The sequence below is a fragment of the Protopterus annectens genome, chromosome 10.part0 (assembly GCF_019279795.1).
Source record: "Protopterus annectens isolate FY-2018-M chromosome 10.part0, PAN1.0, whole genome shotgun sequence".
In the NCBI taxonomy this organism is placed as follows: domain Eukaryota; kingdom Metazoa; phylum Chordata; order Ceratodontiformes; family Protopteridae; genus Protopterus; species Protopterus annectens.
Genome location: NC_056744.1, coordinates 1,431,509,411 through 1,431,526,882, shown reverse-complemented (window position 1 = coordinate 1,431,526,882; position 17,472 = coordinate 1,431,509,411). Strand labels below are relative to the sequence as shown.

At 39.3% G+C, this 17,472-nt stretch overlaps 1 protein-coding gene across 1 annotated transcript in view; it reads right to left on the bottom strand.

The window, feature by feature from the left end:
• The window catches only part of WDR47 (WD repeat domain 47), a 2,078,858-nt gene extending 2,066,743 nt beyond the window's left edge, over positions 1-12,115 (bottom strand). The window contains exon 1 of the mRNA XM_044086053.1: positions 11,868-12,115. The gene's annotated coding sequence lies outside the window, so the exon portion shown is untranslated. The remainder of the gene's footprint in view (positions 1-11,867) is intronic.
• Between the last annotated feature and the right edge of the window lie 5,357 nt (positions 12,116-17,472).

Genomic DNA, 17,472 nt, shown 5'->3' with positions numbered 1-17,472 from the left:
TCCTCTGTCTTTTACATTTGTATACACTATCTGCCTTTTAGGGGCAGCTGGCTAGCTTATCAAGAAAACTGAAGGTAGTAACACACACTTCCTCTAAAGCTGACAGAACTGGCACAAAGGGTATAGGTTCTGGAAAATCCTTCTGTGACAACTCACAGTATTTTCTGAGGGACTGAGAAACCATAGTGTTCTCCCACTGAAAACATTCAAGCAATAGACTCGGAGAAAAAGAACCCCCCAAATGGAGAATCAGAAATTAAGCTCTCCTCTGAAATGAGATCCGAGAGAAAAAAACTGTATCATTCCCTGCATCTTTCTGTTCACAGATTCAGAATCTTGAATCACCTCAAGAAAATTGAAATCCCTCTTTCTTTTACCAGAAACTACTTTACAGGAAGGAGCAATAGCCTGAATTAAACCCTGAGCCAGAACCAGTAAACTACTCCTATCCAAAGACATTTGAGGAGGAGCTGATACATGCTTGATTTTCAGTTCTGTTTTGCGGGAAAAATGAAGCCAACTATGTTACTAATGCCAGACACTGCTTCCCCAGGGATTGGCAGAGCATTCTGATACAACAGGGAAACCTTTCCTGTTCCCTCTCCCACATCCGACAAGAGTGGCTCTCCCTTGCCCACTGAGAGGACCCCAACAGCCGCAGATGATGTGGCTAATCCCCTGTCCACAGTGGTTGTAGGTGCTACACCAGAGGGATTCAGGATAAAAGATGAGTGGTCTGAGATACAACAAATGGCCACAGTGAGTCGCCCACCTTCAGCTGAGGCAAACTGCTAGCCTGCTGTGATGGCAAAGGCTGCTTGCTTAACTTTTTATTTTTGTGGCTGGAAGAAGGACTGACAGTGGAACCGGAAGTCTGTTCCATAGATATGCCAAAAATAGTGCCTCTTTCCCAGTTTAGATAAGCAATAACTGCAGGTAAACATTACCAGTCCACAAAAAGTTACCTTTTGTGACATTAAAATATAGTAAAAAGCACTTTAAAACACTATGCCAGCCCCCCAAAAAAATTATTTCTCCACAGAAAAAAATGCTTTCAAGTTATTTTTTTCTATAAGTTTAAAAGTAGTGCAAAGTAAGTGCTACATTTTAAAAAGTATGTTACAGTCTTGAGACAGTCTATTAAAACAAAACACCACTAGCTTTAAAATTACTTTTCTGTGGAAAAAAATAAGTTCCCTTTCATGAATAAAAAAATGTTTTATCTGCACAACAAAGAAAGCACAAGCAAACCATTGATTTTCAAAAGCCTCAGATAAGTCTACTGTTTGGCGACAGTAAAGCTCTGAAGGGCTTTGTACCCAAACTTGTCTTTTAGTCACCTCAGCTTGAGCTGCTTAAGAGTTTGGGCACTTGGAAGGTGCCCTGAAAATTTGAAAGCTGGCTGACTGTTACATCCTTGGCAGGATATATAGCTAAAGCTACTACAACAATGATCATGAACATCAGTCATTCTCATCAGAACAGATTCACCTAACCTTAATAAATCATAATTTGGGAACACTTTTAAATATGTTGAGGGGGGAAAGTGCTGGCTAATAAACTCTGAAAAAGTTTTTTGTCACCAACTTGTTTAGAAAAAAAAAAGAGAGAGTGTGGTCTTTATGACTTTGGATCAAAACAACTAAAAATTTAATTATATTGTCCAAATTCCATGCTAGAATTTTAAACCTCATTTGTTTTTATTTAGATATAAAAGAAAATCAATCATTAAGCTCTTTTAAATCAGAAGTCAAAGAACCGCTGCCACATGTCCATGACTCCCAAAAATAAGCTATGGATTGGATAGCAGATCGTCATGTCCTAGGAACATGGCATAAAAAGGTTTGCAAAAAATCGAGGGTAAAAGAAGCTAAGCTACAAAAAGCACTGGCTGTCAAAATAAAAAAAATTGTTGTCAGGACATGTTCTACCAGACATAACAAAAATGTACTAAATTCAGGTGAATGTATGTTGGCTCTTTCTAACCAGTACTCGCTTGTAAATCAGCCTAATGTGGAAAACTGATGTAGAGTGAGTTGACATAATTTAAGGTATAGAGGTTCTAACTGTACTTCTTATATCAGTTGTAAGTACTGTTACCTTTTAAGCACAGACAGACTAATTCTAAACAGGTGCAAATTTCTTTGCCAAGAAACCACATAAAGGTTCAGTTAAAGAACCATTAACTGCTACTATGGGTGTTCTTGGAAGGCTGTATGAATCCATATGCATCTTAGGAAGAATACAGGACATTTTACAAGCATTTTATACAGCACAGAAAAATAAAATCACAAGAGGATAAAATCTCCTAAACAGGAATACATACTTTATAAACTATGCCTTGGAACTGCAGTTGTGTGCAAATTACTGTTAAGATCTTCGCTTTAATGTACAGACCCCCAAACATATCACTTATTAAAGAACACATAACAGTTGCTAATAAGGATGATTTGCCCTTGCTAATTTTTCCAGAGCTGTACTTCACACACACTTGAGATTCTGGCATTTGAAGCTCTCACTTCTGACCTGCATCCCATATCGTATCCTTACAGGCTACTCAAGAGGAACAGTGCCAGAAATGTTTAACTGTCACAAAAAAATGAGTTTTGCAATATTTGCTCTCACCTAACATTTATGGGTTAGGTAATATACCAATAACACATGGGTGAAAGGAATGCTGGATTTACCCACGTTGATGTGGTTTGGTCACAAAGGCGAAGCCCAAGTGACCCAACAAAGCCAACCATGGGTAAAATCAGCATTACCCACACCCAGCCATGGGTTACTCCTATTATATAACAAAAGTATTTAAGGGAAAAAACATTACTTTTCTTAAATATAGTGTCCTTGCATAATGGCAACATGGCGTTTTTCCGCTTTAATTTTCTGTCTTGGGGTTGCTTGATGTACTGTGCATGCGTATGGGATTTATGTTCCCACGCTTACAGTAAAGAAATGTAAAGGAGAAGGTGTTCATAAGCTATTGTGTCAACTGCGATATTCTGCATACAGGAAGAATCGGGTGCATTTTTCATTTCTTTTTTTTTTAATAATGTACCTGACTCTTCTTGTTTATAGAACATCATGGCTGACTTATTAGCTTACGAACACCTTCCAGATCTACAATGCTGTTTGTTGCCTGGAAGCACACGTCTCAACCTCTTAGAGCAAGAAATGTGGCCAAAGCCAAAAATAAATGGTGGATAAAGGTCCAAAAGTAAAGACAGTTTTTAAACATTGCTGTTACACACTAAGAACATTGATAGAAATACAGGTTTTGCATTAACTTCCGGAAGGATATGAAGTCTGAAACTCAAATGTTTATCATTATTTTCTAACTTTATAGATCAAAAATATGGACATTCTGCAAAAATATGTAAAGTTGAGAGGTATGACTGGAAGTTGTACATGCTGAGAAGAAAGTCCGGCTGCTGAGTGATACTTTAGTTGTCAGATCTTTCCTGTTGGTATAGTCTCGAAATTACAATGGTCAACCTGGTTGGGCTGACCAATCAGCATGCTCTTTTTTTGAATGTTAAATGCCCAGTCACTGTATAATATACATTGTAAAATACAATGCAGCAAGTGTAGCAATGCATTTGTGGGGAAAAAAACTGACATGGTTAAAACAATAGTGGCAATGTCAAAGTTAAATGTTAATGTAGAATGAATTTTATGCAAAAAACAAAATATTTTCAAATATGTCATCTCACTCAGTTTTCTAGATACTCTGCTAAATGTTTAAAGGAAACTGTTCAAAAGTAAAAAAAAATATTTTGTCAAGTCATAGACCCACAAAGAGTAACATGTTTAAATTAAATAAAATGGTGTCTTCTACAATAATACTAAACTTTTGTGAAATCATCCAGTCACATTCTGCTCAGTTTTTATGGTATTTCCATTTCAATCCCTCTCTCAACATAGTACATGTGAAAACTGGAGAGAGAGAGGAAAAAAAACACTGCCCCCTAAGTAAGCTACTGGAGAGAGAAAAAAAAATACTGTCCCCTAATTAAGCTACTGGAGAGAGAGAGAGATAGATAGAGAAATAAAAACATTGCCCCCTAAGTAAGCTATGGTAAAACAGAGCAAACTATTTGAAAAGCACAAACACAAGAATAGGCTGTGCTTTAAGAAGCACATAGTATTTCTTTTTAAACGGCAATGCAAACCATTTGGAAAGTCGGCATGCCTATGATACACCAAGACTACCATGACACAAGCCTGCTTATAAAACAACAACAAAACCCCCAGCCCTCACTACCTAGTACATTAATGGCAATAAATGAAAGTACATGTACACAGGAACACAGTTTCACTTTTCACCCAGTACCACTTGTTATCACCCAGCAATTTGGCAACAGTAATCTGAATATTTACATCTGGATAAGACTGTAAGCATGTCATTTTAATTTTCAACAGCTATCGCCCCTAAAACCATGAAACTGATTAAATGACTAATCTGGGAATAAACAAATATTAAAAATAAGTCAATCTTTGGAAAGGAAAGTACAGAGAAGGATACCTAACAAAATGGAGACAGACCTCCTCTCTCTCACAGATCATAGTCTGTAGCCATATACATGTCAAAAGGGAATGCTGGTGTATGAAAAATAACTGAAGAATTGTCAATAAAGCAACTGTATGAAGACTACCAAGGCCAACAGCCACTATAAGCATTTTCTTAAAAACTTAAATCATTCAAACATTCTTATCTCCATAGAAACAGGTTTTCTCTACTAAGTGAAACAGTAACTGACTTTTCCACACAGTTTTCAAAAGAAATTTCCATTCATCCCAATAACATTTTCTGTCTTGATCACACAATTAGTTTTACAGGTATAGAACATCAAAGCTTCCTTTTTAATGCAATTTGATGGCAAACACTTTTCAAGCATCTTTTATTAACATTTGTACATACAAAAGTGTACATTCAGTTCTCAACAGATTCACCTATCATGGTACAAAATTCTGATCATAATGTGCTTGTACACAAAACCTAACTACAACTGTGCGAGGCTAGGCTAGGTTAAGGCTGTCAGCTGCAGATATAACACAAAGTACAGTTATGCAGTGTGTGTAATGAATAACATTCCGACATTTCATATTGCAGTAAGCATTCAAGGTACACATCAAAAGGCAAAGACATACTGGGCCATATTTTAAAAGAGATGACTCAGTACAAGTCTGCCCTAAATCTAAAACACTTGTTCTCATTGTAAAAGGCCTTTTTCTATAAACAGGATTACACCAGGGGCCAGATACCAAAAGACATGCACTCATTTTAAGTGGTCACTTACACTCAAGAGCCCACTTTATATAACCAACATGTTACAATGCACATTGTACTTGCTTAATCCTCCCCTGAAATAAGCAAGGCCTCTCCATTTGTAAAATGTTATGTTGAAAGTATCGTGCATTACAAAAAAAAAAAAATCAAAATTTTCCTTGTTTTTGCATAAAACACTCATTTTAATAACTCAAACAAAAGCTGACATGTTGGTATTTCAAGTATAAAAGCTGATCAGCACAAAAACTTCAAGAAAACGTGCGTTTTGCGTGTGTATTATCTTCAAACAGTACACCCTTCTGACTTAATATTTCTTCAGTGAAACAAATACATTTTACAATATTTTATTGCTGCAAAAAATTATATTTGCAATAGAGGACTGTAAGAACCTACCTGGTTCAGATACCTGCAGTCTCTTAACAGGCTTATGACTTTGGTTATTTCTTTTTAAAAGTGACAAACCTGCAGTCTGACAATGTGCCACAGTTAAAACATATACATATCACGCGCTTATACACACACACACACACACACACACACACATCACAAAACTTATGCCTGCACAAATATAATTGATATCACATTTATCACTACAGTTTTGCGTCAGTCAAAAATAAAATGAAGACATTCACTATAAGGTAAGCAGTTAGAGCCTAAAGCCATGAAATTATTTATTTCATATACATTACCTTGGAATCAGAGGACCGATAGCCAGAAGAAAGCATAAAGCATGACCTACATTCAAATGGGAATGCATTCCCCAGCAATGTTAGGACTCCAGTACAAATGTTTACTCAAAAAAAGAAAACTACTACACCCATTCAGCACGAAAGCAGTTGCCGTAACGTTGCAGATAACTTTAATGTCGTAATCAGCAACCATTCAAACAAATCTGCATGTGTAGTATCACTGCAGTAGGTAAGGTAAATGCAGGCTGGTAGGCAGTACAGAATGTACTGGAGACCAATGTATATTTTTTATGTAAGATAATTAAACATGTACACTACATATATTGTGTACACTAATATAAATATATATGTGTACACTACACACACATTATTTATTTATATATAGGTTTACCATTATAATGTTGAATGACAAAATGTCTAATGGTCATTTGGACGAAAAATAACATCCCAACCCAAAACACTGAATTATCAAAATGTCTACAATCATTACATTGAAAAAACAAGGAGATCAACTCTACTATTTTGCAGGGGGGCTACGCGCCCACACACCCCCTACTTAAATATATCAACTCTGAGATCGCACTACAGTGCGGAAATGGGCAAATTCAATAATTTCGACACTGTGAGTTTAGACTAATTTTATTTCGACATTTTGATCATTCAATATATAGTGTGTTCAACCAATTCAGTTTCAACCATTTGTGTTTGTGTATGTGTGTGCACTATACATATCGTGTACAATATTTACCTAGCTGTATGTCGCTGCTTTAATGCACCAGCAGTTACACAGACCCCTGTAGCCTTCTCTATGCATATCTTTCCACAGCTTCTTTTCCTTACCTCACTTTTCCTCTCACTGTTTCTAATTTCCCCACTATCTTCCTCATACGGCTTCTTTTCCTTAATTCTGCCTTTCCTCTCACTGTTCCCCCTCATTTCCCCACTATCTTTACATTCATTTCATCTTCAGTACCTTAACATCCTTCATCCTCTTCTTAGCTATATCTTAGTCATAATCATTTTATTTTCTCTTTCTTATTATAACACAATATAAGGAAAAGAAAATCTATAGGCAAACTATGTACCTCACAGCACACTTGTTTCCATGTAATTATAAGTTTGCACATATTTTTTTGCGACATTCAGACATTACATCAGCTCCATTGTTATGATCACTTTGTAGTCATGCTTTTACACTATTGTTTTAACTTCTATGGACTGTGGCTAAAATGGGTCGATATGGATAAGTCCACTACCCTGTAACTAAACATAAATATGCTTTGAATCCACTACCCTGTAACTAAACATAAATATGCTTTGAATCCACTACCCTGTAACTAAACATAAAGATGATTTGATAACCAGATCTTCCAACTTAGGTTATGGCCCGTTTCCAATGAATGCTTAGAAAGAAAAGCTCCACACAGGCACAGAATTTTCTAAATTTTGCTTACTCCTATAAGCACCCATCTATATCACTATATCATTCTTGATTCTAAACAAGTTGCTTAACACCATAGATATAGCCAATTTGCTGGCAGACAAATTCAGTGAAGCCTTCACCCCCCCCCCCCATCAGTAAACCAGGACATCCCCAGCACCTGCCCCCCCCCCCCCCTCCATCACCAAGGAGCAGGCTATTAATGTCCTCTCAAAGGCAAAAAATACAGTCTCCATGGGACCCAACAACATCCCTGGCTGTGTCTTACATGAACTCAGGCAAGAGCTCTCAGCATCACTACGCAACCTATTCAACCAAAGCCTGTGCACCGGCTTCGGCCCAGCAGAATGGAGGACAGCCACTGTCATCCCTTTGCACAAAGGTGGAGCATCCACCGACCCAGGCAATTATAGGCCCATCAACTTAACTAGCCTGATCTGCAAGGCCATGGAGCGCATCATCATGGACCTTATAAACAAAGACATTGGCAACCTCCAAATTCTTGATCCCACACAGTTTGGTTTTGTCAAAGGGAGATCATGCCTGTTAAACTTGGCCACCTTCTTCAAAACAGTCACCAAAGCCATGGATGAGGGCAAGACAGTACAACCTCCTATCTTGACCTAGCCAAAACCTTCAACACTATTCCCCACTCAGGTACAACAGATAAACTCTCCCAGCTAGGCATCAACCCATATGCTACCAGAAGGGTAGCTAGCTGGCTCACTGACAGAACTCACTCAATCAAAATAGGGGAAGCTACCTCTAGTAGTAGACCCGTAACAAGTAGCATACCCCAAGGATTGGTCTTGGGGTCTCTACTGTTTGGGATATACTTTTCTGAGATGCAAGCCAAAACCAGTGGTCTGCGGCTGATCAAGTTTGCAGATCACTGCAAGCTGGGTACTGTCATAAATTCCATTAGTGATGTGAACATCCTCCAAGAGGCCCTTAACCTAACTAATGACTGGTGCCAGAAGCATGGCCTGAAACTGAATGCGAAGAAATGCATCATTATCCCCTTTGGGGAAAATGGTATCCTCACTAATTATCACATTAATAACAATGCACTAAGCACGCAATCAATCAGTCATGAGGGGCTCGGGCACCCAGGTTGATAGCAACCTGACTTTTGACCACCATGTTGCCTCCTTTGTAGGGAAGGCTTTCTACATGGCCCACCTCATATGTACGGGTATTTCATCCAGGAACAAGGAGATCATAACATCCCTGTACCCCTCCCTTATCAGACCCATTATAGAGTACAATGCCCCCTTCCGCATGTACCTTGCCAAGCACATACAGCAGTTGGAGAGACCACAGAGGTTCCTGACCAGGAAAATCCAGGGTCTCAAACACCTATCCTATCCAGACAGGCTAAAAGCCCTGTCCCTCTATTCAGTCTCATACAGACTGCTCAGAGGTGACCTGTGTCTGGCATACAAGGCTGTCTCAGACTCAACCTTGATGGAGTTGCTGCATACCCGTAAGTCAAACTCCACTCATGCAACCCGCATGCAAGGTCTCAACCTGGTCTGTGACATTAACAGAACTTGTTGGCGGGATAGGTTTGTGTCCCAACGACTCCATCTGTGGAATAGACTTCCTCTTCATGTCAAGGTGAGTACCTCATTAGCCCTCTTTAAGAGGAACCTGGACAACTGGATGGGAAACAGAAAATATACTCCTAGGATCCCCCCTGTGTCCCTACTGAACAGGGTAAACAGGTATTGACTTTGTGGGAACGTGGGTGAAATTCTTGGCTAGGCTTTTAAGGGCCTCCGTGCCAATAGCCTAGTATTGTACTATAAACCTATAAACTTCCTCTACTTCTACTGTGGCTCTAAGAAATGGACCACTATCCCAATGGGCCTGTTGGTTAAATGAGTTAAGAAAGTAACTCTAACCTCCTTTCCTTATATCTAACTGTTGCACATGAAGGCAGTGAATTCTGTTACTATCTACATGTGCTATAATCATTAAGAGTATTATGATGACTGATAATTGATTGGTATTGGAACTTGGCTCAACATAAATGTCATAAGAAGAATTTGTAGTGATGTTGGTTATTGTAACTTAAGATTTTTAAAAGTTGAATCATCTCAATAAGGAATTACAACACAAATGACATAAAATGGTATTTTCAAGCTACTATTTAATGTGTTTAGTCCTGAACACCTGTGTACAATTTTTGCATGTAATAACAAGAGTAAAGTACACAAAAAGTAAAAAAAAAATCTTATAAATTTACTAAAAACTCTGGAAGCATTTCTAATCTATACCAACATCGGAGGTTATTAAAGTTAAATGTACTTTCTTCAAAACATATCTACACCACCACTGCGATTGAAGTACTTGATATTATTTCACTACAAATACCACGTACTGAGGCACAACATCCCATATTCAGGAACACACTGAGGTACAATAAATACTGAACACTACAGGAAAAAGCTCATTAGCAGTTTATCACTTTACTTCTCTGCAGTATGCTGTGTCAGTGACTCAACAGCTAGCCCATCCGCTTTTGGTGCTGAAAGACCACAAGGCATGGGTTCTATTTCCACTCCAGGTGATTGGACTGCTGGCAATGCAGTGTATCATTAGGAGGGTGCTGCACTCCCGAGTGTCATCCTTTAGGGGATATGTTAAACCAAGGCCCCATCTGACTGAGTTGGTGGTATCTCCGGTCAATGCAAAAGATGGCTTGGCACCTATCAAAAGAGTGGACTTTTTCCCTGATGCCCTGGCCAAATTTGCTCCTTTATAAATACTACCTTAGGTCTCCCCTGAAAAGAAACTACTAGTTTACTGGAACTAACCCAGTCAACAAACAATAAAAAAATAATAAATACATTTAAAAAATAAAAATAAAACAAGCCTACCAGACAAAACAAAAGCAAACTCCAAGCAATCTAAAGGCTTAAAATCCTGTACCCAAGAAGGTCTCAAGAATAAAGCTTTCAGGACTCAAGCAGCAGTGACATGACAAAAGGTGATCACCAGATCAAAATGTGGCTAGCCAAATATGTCAGACATGTACAAGCATCTACCAACACACAAGTATTTATTTATTTAGGTCTACAGAACATAGATATTGCACTGCATTTATTTTTATTAGTTCAAGTACTAAACATTCTCATGTCTTAAGTAGTTAAACTGACAGCCAACAACCTAAACAGAACACAACACACTGAACACAGTAAATTTGATTGATACTACGAACCTTTTTTTATTTATTCTAATTGTTTTTTTTTTCTTTAATATGTATCCCGTCTGATGCTCAATACAATAGTTTTAAAAAATGACATGCTGAATAGGTATTCTAATTGTTTTTTTTTTTTCTTTAATATGTATCCCGTCTGATGCTCAATACAATAGTTTTAAAAAATGACATGCTGAATAGGTTTACAATATCAACAAAACAAATTCATCCCATTTTCAAGCCGAGGCACAGTTCTCCCGAGATGGGCAACATATTAACCTCTAAATAACATAAATATAATCACACAGTTTCATTTCATGGTTACGCCAGATATAGACTACGTGGTATACTAAAACAAAACTAATCAGAACCTACTACAGTATCCACTGTCTCTCTGCATACTATGCAAACATCAATACAAGTGACCGTGACAAAAAAAATGACTGATGCTACAACGCATGCCATGAAAGCAACGACTTTAACGCAGACTGTTACTAATAACGTTCAATTTCACGATTTTGTATTTAGAAAGCCTACACGTAAAACTCGGCTGGCAGCTGCAACACTTCATAATACAATGCCCTTCCTGATGTAACTTTTTCAACCGCTTAATACTAGAAGTTAAAAAACATGACCGGCGCTAACAAGACCAACATGCATTACTGTGCGAATCCATATTATCATAACAAACTGTACGCTATAACAAAGTATGGTACTATGTTTCCTTCCCTGTGGTTCATAAAAAGGGGCGTATTCAGATGACACGACCCGCAAACTGGACTGTGCGTTCACAGCACTCGCTCCGTTATTTCTAGCCGGACTTAAAAACGCACCCACAGATGCGGCTAGCAGTAAATTGGTGGCCACTGGCTTCTTGGAGCTCAGTACCGTTATCATCAGATTTACATAGCCCACTTTTCTATTCTTTAAAATGCCTCTGAATTTACATAAACCGGTAATTTTGCTAAACTACGGTTTTGCTTTTAAATAGTGGTGTCTTATTATAGAGCAGAGAAAATAAATCTCAGCTTGCAACATATTACCAAAACAGACACCCAATACCTCGGAACGATCTATTGTTTCCCCAAAGAACATGTCAGACACACATCAGACTGTGCCCATCGCCGTTAGACTCTATACAGAAAAAAAGGCAGACACATTATATACCCAAAATACACAAGTCATTGTGCTGCTTACAGGAGTCAATCATTCTGGGCAGCACCCCGGAGTCACTCTACTTACCTCTGTTGACAGAACGCAAACGAAGGGTCGTTTCTCACAATTTCCTAAGATTACGTGATTATTTACAAAAATTTCCTTGTAGTTACAACCTCTCGTAGCATCACACCAGCAGTCTTTCAGTACCCATCATTTTTCAACCTGGCAACCTAACCAAAGTCCAAAGTGCGCAAGCTCTTTCAGAGGAAAAAAAATTCACTGGTGACACAAAAAAATTAGAAGCAGAGGACGCATCTTCTCTGCGCAGCCGGAAACCAAGGCCCCGCCTAAGCTATTCCTTGTAACAGTTCTGGAGCAATATGTCAAGCAGGTCTGTTTCCATTACACCACACCCCACCACGCTACAGTTGCTAAGCAACGGACAAAAAAAAAAAAAAAAAAAAAAAAAAAAAGAAAAGAAAAAGGCGATCTCTTTCCGAGAGCTCCCGAGAAATCTTAATAGTGTCTTCTCCACACCACAGAGGAGCGTAATTGCAGTTATCTAGCCCACTATATTTTATTAAAAAATGCGTTCCTCGTTTTAGTCTTAAAAATCCATAATCTTCCCCATACCACTCAACTGTACAGATTTTCGCAGAATGTCCAGATGTTTGCTTCATATTTTGGGTCCATTTCTCACAAAATAGGTTTTCTGGCAAATCATTGAGGGTTGAAGTCAGAAAATAATGACACGTTTAAGTTTCAGACTTCATACCCATCGTAAAAAATCATGCTAATAAAAAATGTTGTGCTATCAATTTTCTAAATTTGTAAGAGGAATATTTAAAAAGTGTCCCTATTTTGGGCCTTTGTCCCCCGATTATTGATGGCTTTGTATAGATTTCTTGCTCTAAGAGGATGAGAGGTATGTTCTTCACAGTTCCACATTGAAAAGATGTGTCATACAGTAATTGTTAATATTTTTACAAGTATCCGTAGTAAATAATGCAGTGTCATTAATTCATCATGGTGCCTTCCACACCATTCCCCACTCAAGTATTATAGACAAGCTCACCAGCCTGAACATAAACCCCTACGTCACAAGATGGGTAACCAACTGGCTTACGGACAGAACCCACATGGTGAGAGTTGCGGGAGCTAGGTCCGACTCTAAATCGGTTACAAGTGGAGTTTCCCCGGGCTCAGTCCTACGACCCCTCCTGTTCGGCATATACTTCTCAGAGGTACAGGCAAGCACAGGAGGACTATGGCTGACCAAGTTCGCAGACGACTGCAAACTAGGGGCTATAATTGACAATCCGGCTGACACAGACATCCCCCAAAAGGGTCTCACTGAGACAGATACCTGGTGTCAAAACCATGGCCTCAAGCTAAATGCCAAAAAGTGCATAGTCATCCCCTTTGGAAAAAACAAAGTACCCACAAACTACCACATAGGTGGTAACCCCCTAAATACGGAAGACGTAATAAGGGATCTGGGAACCTAAGTAGATAGTAACCTCTCCTTTGATAATCACATTGCCAAAGTGGTTAGAAAATCCTTCTATGTGGCCAACCTAATCACAAAAGGGTTTGCATCCAGATCGAAAGAGGTCATTGGGCCCCTCTACGCATCACTCATCAGACCCATCATAGAGTACAATGCCCCATTTGGGATGTACCTTACAAGACACCTGCAACAACTGGAAAGACCACAGAAGTACCTCACCAAGAGGATCACTGGCCTCAAGCAGATGCCCTATGCAGCTCGACTGAAGAAACTCCAGCTGTATTCGGTTGCATATCACCTACTCAGAGGTGATCTCTGCCTGACATACAAGGCCATGTCCAACCCAGAATTGATGGACATGCTCCACCTAAAGAAAACCATATCCCCTCGAGCCACACGCTCCAGGGATCTAAACCTCACCACAACAATAAATAGGATGTGCTGGAGGGATAGATTCTTGTCCCAGAGACTTCCCATGCTCTGGAACAAGATTCCAATCTACATTAGGCAGAGCTCCTTGCTAACCCTCTTCAAGAGAAACTTTGACGAGTGGATGGGAAACAGAAAGTTTACCCCAGGAATCACTTCAATGGCTCTACTGGACAGAGGCACAGGGAACTAATCTAAGGGGGAGGCGAAAGCCAACATATTCCGGCTGGGCTTATAAATGCCTTCGGGCAGATAGCCTAGTACTTACCTATGAACCTATAACCTTTTGTAAGGATTAATATTTTAGATATACTTTCAGCTTCCTAGTTAAAACTGATTTAGTAAGTGTTCCACATGTTGCCCCTTTGTTCCATAATATGAAAAGGTTGAGGGCTATGGTGATTGTCAACAGTGGCTCCAAAACAAGTTTATATCCAGAGGATGGGATTTGTGCATAGTATCCTATTGTTGCATCCCTTACTCCAATTATGATTTAATATATACACATCTCTTCAGATGTTGCCATTGATAGTTTTAGATTAACTATCACATTTTCTCTAAAATATTTAGTTATTTATTTATTTAATGACATTTGTTTACCAGTAAAGTCCAACTGGGTAATTTTATCAGATTTCAGTGGAGGCCTAGGAGAAAACCTCCACAAATAAAAGAGGAAATGCATATATGCAGGTAAAAACTGACGTGATATTGCAATATACTGTTAATACATGAATTAATAAAATATTAACACACATATGATATGTAGAATAATACATACATACAATCATTTAAACAAGATGAATGCAGTATCATGTAGCACTGAAATGTGTTGAGATGTTATTAAGTGCAAGAATTTATTGCTCACCCATAAAGCAAATGTCAGAGTGGAAAATTCAAACAGTGGATAAGAGGAAGAGGGGGAAGTGAGAAAAAGTATTTGTTAGAGGTAATAATAAATGGAGTAGATATGGGAAGCCACGACCCGCACATGGTAACAACAACCTTTAGATTCAGTAAGTGCCATGTAGAGGCGCACACCACTGCACAAGCAAGTTAAATACCTTGGCATGCTAATTACAGCATAAGCAGCTGAACTGCATGCTAATCAACCAATCCAACATGGTAGAACTATTCAACAAGCTATAAGGCCACCATGTAGACTCTGTGCTGGTTTTTCCTGCAAATTCCAAAACATTTTGTAATACAGTCACTGAAAGGGGTCTACATGGAAAGAATGTTAGGGGCTGCTGCTGCTTTAATTTATTTGCATGTGCAACAGGTTAAAACCAATGTGCTGCTCCTGCCAATAGACATGGGCTGAGAAGGAGAAGAGTTTTCAAGCCCCATTTAATGTTTCCACAACCTACATGACATGGAAATTGTAGAGCACTGCAGGGTGGATAGGGACACACTACAGAAACTCTGCAACCTCTGCCATCCTCAAGTCAGAGCCAGGATCAACTGAGGGGAACTAATCCTAGTGGAGACAGAGGTATGCGTAGCACTTAGAATCTTAGCTACAGGTACCTTTCAGAGACCAGCAGGGGACATGCTTGGGATGTCACAGGCATCAGCATCCTGGATTCTCCATCAATTCCTGAATGCTATGCTCCAGCATGTCAGTGACCACATATATTTTCCTCATACTCCTGAGAAGAGGGTCAGAAATATACAGCATTTCTGCTGTGTAGCTCACCACCCTGAAGTACTGGGCACCAGAAAATGCACAGATAGAGAAATTAAGGCACCACCTGGGGAACAGGGTAGGCTCTACATAAAAAGAAAGGGCTACCACTCTATCAACTGCCAAGTCATGTGTAATGCCAAGGGAATCATCTCGAACACCTGTGCTGGCAACCCTGGCAGTTACCATGACTCACATATTTGGCACACCTCCCAACTGTACCAAATGTTTGCTAGGGAAGATATCTCACAGGGTCATTTACTGGGGGATGCAGGCTATGCACTGGAACCATGGCTGATGACACCCATCAGAAATGCACACACATGAGGTTACTATCCGTCCCGTTGTCAGTGGGACACTCATGGGTTGAGCCTTGTCATCCTGTTGCCCGCACTGTCAAGCAGTGGGACTTTAAAAGTCCCATTTCCCAATACACGCTGAATTGCCATGGAAAAGCCGAAAACCCTTCTGTTTTTTCCACAGCAATGTGGTTACATCACCAACCCGGACCTGCAGGCAGAGGTATTCCCTATTAGGTCCTGATGGTGTAAAATATGCAGCAATTGGCTGCAAGGATTGAAGGGATGAGGATTCCACTCGGAAGAGTCCTACAAAGATCACAGCTGTAGATCGGTGTTGTATTAGCACTTCTACAGCTGCTACTTGATTAAAGAACTGAGATTATTTGCTAGCTATCGAGCCAGCCAGCAAGCCAGCCAGCCAGCCAGCAAGCCAGCCAGCCAGCCAGGAAGCCAGCAAGCCCAGCCAGCCAGCTAGGAAGCCAGCCAGCCAGCTAGGAAGCCAGCCAGCCAGCCAGCTAGGAAGCCAGCCAACCAGTCCAGTAGGTAGGGAGCCTGCTAGCTAGTCAGCCAGCCAGTCCTAAAGGTAGGGAGCCTGCTAGCTAGCCAGCCAGCCAGTCTAGCAGGTAGGGAGGCTGCTAGCTAGCCAGCCAGCCAGTCCAGCAGTCCGGGAGTCAGTCATCCAGCCAGCCATTCCAGCAGAAAGGAAGCCAGCTAGCCCAGCGAAGACTATGATAGTCGTAAGTACATAGTATTTTGTGGCTCTGGTTATTTAAAATGGGAATATTGTGCTTTATTTAAATTTAGGTTTTTAATCTTTAGAGGTAAACGGGGGTGCAGTATGCATTATTTAAATCTGTGCAGAGGTAATTTTGAGATTTCCAAGTAGTAGTTTAAAGTAGGAATATTACATTTAAGTTTTTAATGTTTAGAGATAAATGAGGGGTGCAGTACACAGTGTTTAAACCTGTGCAGTGGAAATTCTGAGATTTCCTAGTAGTAGTTTAAAATGGGAATATTGTGCTTTATTTATATCTGTGCAGTGGTTATTTTGACATTTTTAAGTAGTAGTTTTTAAAGGTATAAAACTGTGTGTGTATGTATATGTAATTATAATTGTTGTGGTTGTTGGGGTATGATTTGGAAGCGTTACGTTTTAAAGGCTGAAACGTGTATAGAGGTTTTGTTTATTTCTGGTGGGGGGCAGTCTTAAAGATAAATGTAGTGTGATATATTTCTATTGCCGTAGCTTTTTCAGGGTACTTTCTGTTTACAGACAGAAAATGTTCGAGCAAAGTTTGCAATTTTTTGTGTGGAAATGTGTGCAATTTAATGCTGTTTTCAAGAAGTTAGGATATACTGTTTGGGTAATTTTTCCTGTTAGTTCTTGAAAGTCAATATACATGTGGTATGCGTCTACCTTTTGAGGGGGAATGTTAATAGGTAACGTAGTACATTTATTATTCTAGTAGGTACATGTTGCCAAGTTGCCGAAGTTGTTTCATGATTGTTTTCATTTATTATGTGCATTTTACTTTTTATCCTGTCTTTAATAAGGTTAAAATGTCCTGCTTTGCTTGTAATGTGAATATGGGAGTGCTGCTTTTAGTTGGGCCTGTTTATTGCATCGTTGTGCTGGGTAAAGTACTGTTAAAATTTTATTTTTATTTCTCTTAATTGCTATGTTTTGAGGTAAAATGGGTCCATGGGTCCTACCGTGCATTGTAGCTTATTTTAACTTCTCTTGCAAGAAGTACTTTTAAAAAT